Source organism: Pan troglodytes, chromosome 5 (genome assembly GCF_028858775.2).
Source record: "Pan troglodytes isolate AG18354 chromosome 5, NHGRI_mPanTro3-v2.0_pri, whole genome shotgun sequence".
Taxonomy (NCBI): domain Eukaryota; kingdom Metazoa; phylum Chordata; class Mammalia; order Primates; family Hominidae; genus Pan; species Pan troglodytes.
The window spans coordinates 169,743,225-169,749,328 of NC_072403.2; the positions used below are offsets into that span (position 1 = coordinate 169,743,225).

The following is a 6,104-nucleotide window of genomic DNA, read 5'->3' on the forward strand; positions in this document are numbered from 1 at the left end:
TGGGGAGGGGGGAACTTTGAATTGTATTTTTGGTTTATATAGGACTGCCTTTCTTCCTTTTCTCCCCATGGGTCCTGTAGGATCTATGATGAGATAATAGGTATTTTATACTCCAATTTTCTCATAAATCAAGGACATGAATACCCGTTGATCTCAGCTTCTGGTCATTAGAGATAAGCAGTGTTTCCATGGTGTCTCTGTTTAATTCTAGTCAAAAGCAAAGGAACATGATGTATTTGTTAGCCTGTGTAGCATCATTGCAGCCTGATGGGTGACACTTCACAAACTTGTAATATGCTAAAAATAGGCCACGAAACCCCATGGACTCACCCCGTTACTGGTGGAAGGTGTCCAAGTTACTGGCAGTGAATCCATACGGGTCTGCACCAACCTCAATTCTTGCCTCCTCAGAAGAAAGAAATTTGACTGAGGGGCACAAGGCAGAAAAAGAGACCGAGGCAAGTTTCAGAGCAGGAGAGAGCAGGAAAGAAAGGAAAGTACACTTACTTGGAAGAGTCTCAAGTGGGCAACTTGAAGAACGAATGTGGCATTTAAACTTGATCCTAGGACTTTACAGCCTGGCCCACCTCTGGCATTTTGCAGCCCTTTCCCATAATTCTTCCCTTAGGGTGGGCTGCCCACATCTACAGAGGGGTCCTGACGCCTGGGAAGTGAGCATGAGCAGTGGGTTTACGACGTTGTACGCGGCACGCTCCCTTTTCCGGTGGAGGCCCCCGGAAAGTCATACTCCACCATTTTGTCTCTTAATGCGCATGCCTGAGCTCACTAGCCCAATAACTGAGACTTTATTGGAAGTCCTTTTTGCTTCTCCCTGGCATCTGCATTAAATTAACGCTTTAATGTTAACAGCCCTGGATCTTCAGGAGATTGTCTCGCCCTGGCCCTGGCTGCTGAATAATCACTTTTAGAAGGGCAGTGTGACCATTGTCACACCATCACCTGACACCATCACCTGACATTCCTGGTGGGTAGGGGAGAGCCCTCTCCTGCCCTGCTCAGGCCTAACTACCTGTAACAGACCCCAGTGACACCCTAGAGTCAGGATGTGTGCTTTGGAACAATGGACCGCAGCTAGAAAAACTCAGAGCAGTTGAACCCAGGTACCATCTGCCAGCTCCATAAGAGTAAAGATAACCTCATAATGTAACCACCCAATGAGCTTTTCTTGCCTGCTGCCCAGGTAGAGCCGATTTATTAAGGCAGGGGAATTGCAATGGAGAAAGAGTTTAATTCACACAGAGCCAGCTGAACGGGAGACTGGACTCTTACTATTACCCAAATCAGTCTCCCCAAGAATTCAGGGGCTAGGGTTTTTCGAAGGTAGTTTGCGGAAAGGGGTGGGGGTGGCTAGGCAATGGGTGCTTGCTGCCAATTGGTTGGGGGTGCAATCAGAGGGGTGTGGGAAATGGTCCTCCTGAGCTGAGTCGCTTCTGGGTAGGGCCACAGGAACACTTGGGGGATCCAGGTGGAGCCATTATCAGTGTGAGACATGCAGAAAACCTGAAAAGACATCTCAAAAGGCCAATCTTAACATTCTACAGTAGTGATGTTATCTGCAGGAATAACTGTGGAAGTTGCATATCTTGTGACCTCTGGAGTAATGGCTGGCAATTGCTTATGTCTCCACCTTAGCCAAATTCAGGTTCCTCTATCCTCCTAGCCTGGTGGTCTCTCATTAGCTTTACAAAGGAGGTTCAATTTGGGGGAAAGGCTATTATCATTTAAACTATAAACTAAACGTCTCCCAAAGTTAGCTTAGCCTAAGCCCAGGAATAATTAAGGGCAGTTGAAGACTAAAGGCAAAAGGGGGATTGGCCAGATCAGATCTCCAGAGCCATAATTTTCTCAATGATATAATTTTTTGCAAAGGCAATTACAATAAGGATAATAGTAATATCCTTACATGTTCCACATACCACGACAAGCCTTTCCTATGCATTGCTTCAGTTAATTTTCATATCAATCTTATGAAACAGGATCCTAGAGATGAAAGCCAAGGTCCTGCTGAATGGGAAGCCAGGTTGAGAACTTAGTCCTTTCTGACTTCAAAGCTTGTGCTTTCACTCCTGTGTTATGTTGGAATGCGAGCTTTGAGGATCTCTGAAAAAACAAACTGTATTAATATGCTCAGACTGCATAACAAAATGCCACAAGCTGGGTGGCTTAAACAGACATAGGTCTTTTTACAGGTCTGCAGGCCCTGCAGGTGCCCTCAGGGTTGGTTTCAGGTGAGGCCTCTCTTCCTGGTGTGTGCAGGGCCGCCTTCTTGCTGTGTCCTCACTCAGGCTTTTCTCTGTGCACCTGCAGAGAGAGAGAGACAGAGAGAGAGAGCGCGCACGCTCCGGTGTCTCTTTCCCTTTTTTTTTTTTTTTTTTTGAGACGGAGTCTTACTCTGTCACCAGGCTGGAGTGCAGTGGCTGGATCTCGGCTCACTGCAACCTCTGCCTCCCAGAGTCAAGCAATTCTCCTGCTTCAGCCTCCCGAGTAGCTGGGACTACAGGCACGCACCACCATGCCCAGCTAATTTTTGTATTTTTAGTAGAGACAGGGTTTCACTGTGTTAGCCAGGATAGTCTCCATCTCCTGACCTCATGATCTGCCTGCCTCAGCCTTCCAAAGTGCTGGGATTACAGGCATGAGCCACCGCCCCCAGCCTCTTTCTCTTCTTCTAAGGACACCAGTTCAGTGGATTAAGGCCCCATTTTTAGGGCCTCACTTAACCTTAATTACCTTTTTATAGGCCCTATTTCCAAATACTGTCACACTGGGGGGTTGGGCTTCAACCTATGAATTTGGGGGGGAGGGGGGACACAATTCAGTCCATTCCAAAAGTCCTTGCCATTTTGTCATAGGCGTGTGAACCAGAGCAACTCCATCTTGAGTAGGAGCTGGGTAAAATGAGGCAGAGACCTACTGGGCTGCATTCCCAGACAGTGAAGGCATTCTAAGTCACAGGATGTGACAGGAGGTCGGCACAAGATACAGGTCATAAATACCTTGCTGATAAAACAGGTTGCAGTGACGAAGCCGGCTAAACCCCACCAAGACCAAGATGGCCACGAGAGTGACCTCTGGTCGTCCTCACTGCTACACTCCCACAGGCACCCTGACAGTTTACAAATGCCATGGCAACATCAGGAAGTTACCCTACGTGGTCTAAAAAGGGGAGGCATGAATAATCCACCCCTTATTTAGCACATCTTGAAGAAATAACCATAAAAATGGGCAACCAGCAGCCCTCGGGTCTGCTCTGCCTATGGAGTAGCCGTTCTTTATTCCTTTACTTTCCTAATAAACTTGCTTTCACTTTACTCTATGGACTCGCCCTGAATTCTTTCTTGTGCAAGATCCAGGAACCCTCTCTTTGGGTCCGGATCGGGACCCCTTTCCTGTTACATTTCTAGTGTGTACATGGCCACCTTCTTGCTGTGTCCTCATGCGGCCTTTTCTCTGTGCACCTGCAGAGAGTGAGCTCTGCTGTCTCTTCCCCTACTTCTAAGAACACCAATCCAGTGAATTAAGGCCTCATCCTTAGGACCTCTTTTAAACATTTGTGTGTGTGTGTGTGTGTGTGTGTGAGAGAGAGAGAGAGAGAGGGAGATGGAGTTTCACTCTGTCGCCCAGGCTGGAGTGTAGTGGCACGATCTCAGTTCACTGCAACCTCCGCCTCCTGGGTTCAAGTGATTCTCCTGCCTCAGCCTCCCAAGTAGCTGGGACTACAGGCACCCATACCACCATGCCCAGCTAATTTTTGTACTTTTAGTAGAGATGGGGTTTCACCATGTTGGCTAGGATGGTCTTGATCTCCTGACCTCAAGTGATTCACCCGCCTCAGCCTCCCAAAGTGCTGGAATTACAGGCATGAGTCACTGCTCCCGGCCTGGCCTCGTTTAACCTTCATTACCTCCTTACAGGCCGTTTCCTAATGCAGTCACACTGGTGGGCAGGGCTTCAACCTGTGAATTCTGGGGGGGACACAATTCAGTCCATTCCAAAAGTCCTTGCAGTTTGTGTGGATCCACTCGGGGGCCGCTGCCTAGGCAGGGCCGGTGAGGCAGCCTGGCTATGCTCCTCTCCTCCCCCGAGTCACACTCACCTCACAGGTCCAGACACCTGGTCCCCGGGCTTACCTATATGGAAAGGGTGGTTTTTTCATTATTAGGCAGATTTTTCTGGGATGGCCTTCTTTGTTCTTCCAGAAAAACACCAGTTTGCAAGCAGAAACGCCCTCAGCTTGGAGGAGTGTGGTCACATGTTGAAAATGTGGGAGCTTGATTCAGGCAGCTCTGAATTCAAGGACTGGTTCAGTTGCCTACAGGCCACGTGACCTTGGGTAAGTCACGCAATCTTCCTGAGCCTCACTTTTTCCATGCCAAGATGCGCCTCCCAGGGTTGCTGTGGCAGAGGCGTAGATGAGCCAGCTCTATACTGCACGTGACCCTAAAAAGGATTCAGAAAACATTAGGCCCCAACAGCATCTGCGGGGACCATCTCCTTAGGGTCCCCAAGGCGTTGCCCTGCCCATTTTGCAGACCTTTTGTTGTCAACATTCAGTTAACTTAGAGCCACATTCATCCTCCAGGACCTGCAGGGTGGTGGACAAAGGCCGCATCCCCTGAAAAGCAGGCCCTGATCTGACGACTGTTCTGAGAGCCAGCACTGGCCCCAGGTTAAGAGCAGAAGGTCCCACTGCTACCCTGAGAGGCTCAAAACTAGCCATTTCCATCCCTGGGCTTCTGTGTCATCAGCTCTAAAATGATGTTGAGACCTTTGGTTCCCAAGGGGGAATGAGGGTTTCATGTGTTGCCTAAACACTGTCCTCACCCGCTTGATCTGAGAGCAGACCAGGAGCCAACAGACTGATCAGTGCCAGCTTCACTTTCCCACTGCCCAGGCCGGCCCCCAGGGAAGAGCAGGACTTGGAGGGGGACTGGCAGGCAGGATGGGCACTGGTGTATGGAAGGCAGTGCTGCCCAGTGAAAGAGGTGCCCCTTTCAGATCCACCAGCCTCTGATGGAATCTAAGCTCTACTTTTTGTTTAACTGGCCCCCTGAGGGCATGCTTCAATCCTGGAGGTACTGCAACATACGTCAATGTGTGAAGTAGACTCAGCACGCTCCTATCCCATCTCCCTCCTCCAAAAACTCATTTGATATACTGTCCTCTAGTAGAGGATGTATTGATATAGGAGCTAAAAAAGAAATTATTTAGGCAGTTAGTGAGGGTAAGAGAGTCCTTGGTAAGGTTTCCCTTTTAATAAAAAGCCGTCCCCAAATCATTTCTTTTCTAACAAAGAGCAGCCCGAAACATCAAGCTTCAGACATAGAAAAGCAAGCTGGAAGCTTGCACGCTTGAATACCGGCAGCTGTGCCAATAGGAAAAGGCTACCTGGGGATCAGGCATATTCAACATGGAGGCTTCATGTTCCCTTCTTTGTCAACCATGTGTGCAGTAAAGGAACAGGCCACATGGCACCAACCAGGTAGAGAACCCATCTGCATAATAAAATATTAGGATGGGGCAGCCAGCTTTGTGCTATGTAAATGGCACACCTGCTCCAACCAATCTTTGGGCCCTGTGTAAATCAGACACCGTCTCCTGAAGCTGGTCTGTAAAACCCTGTGCATTTCACCACGAAACCGGAAGACCCACTCGGGAGCCTCTCTCACTGCAGGAGAGAACACTTTTCTCTTTTCTCTTTCTCTCACCTATTAAACCTCCACTCTTAAAGTCACTTCTTGTGTGTCCGCATCTTTGATTTCCTCGGTGTGAGATGACAACACTGCGTCAGTATCAAATGTTAAACTGATAACAGATACTCGACTTGATCTTAGCCAAAAGGCCCAGAAGCTGTTGAGCTCTCCTTCCTGCTCTGTGTACCTGGGTGAGTGTCTAGGTATCTATAGGCCTCAGTTTTCCTTGTCTGTAAATTGGGCACAATACCACATTTTCTGCAGTATCACAGAAGGAGTAGATGGTCCATGCAGAGCACATGGTTAACATTAATATGTAGCTCTTAATAAGTAGTAGTTACCATTATCTCTGCCATCGTGATGTCACTTATAGCTCTCCTGGAGATGGCT

General features: G+C 48.5%; 1 pseudogene; it reads right to left on the bottom strand.

Annotated features, from left to right (window-relative positions):
* Positions 1-5,774: 5,774 nt before the first annotated feature.
* Positions 5,775-5,875, bottom strand: LOC112209723 (U2 spliceosomal RNA; annotated as a pseudogene).
* Positions 5,876-6,104: the final 229 nt, after the last annotated feature.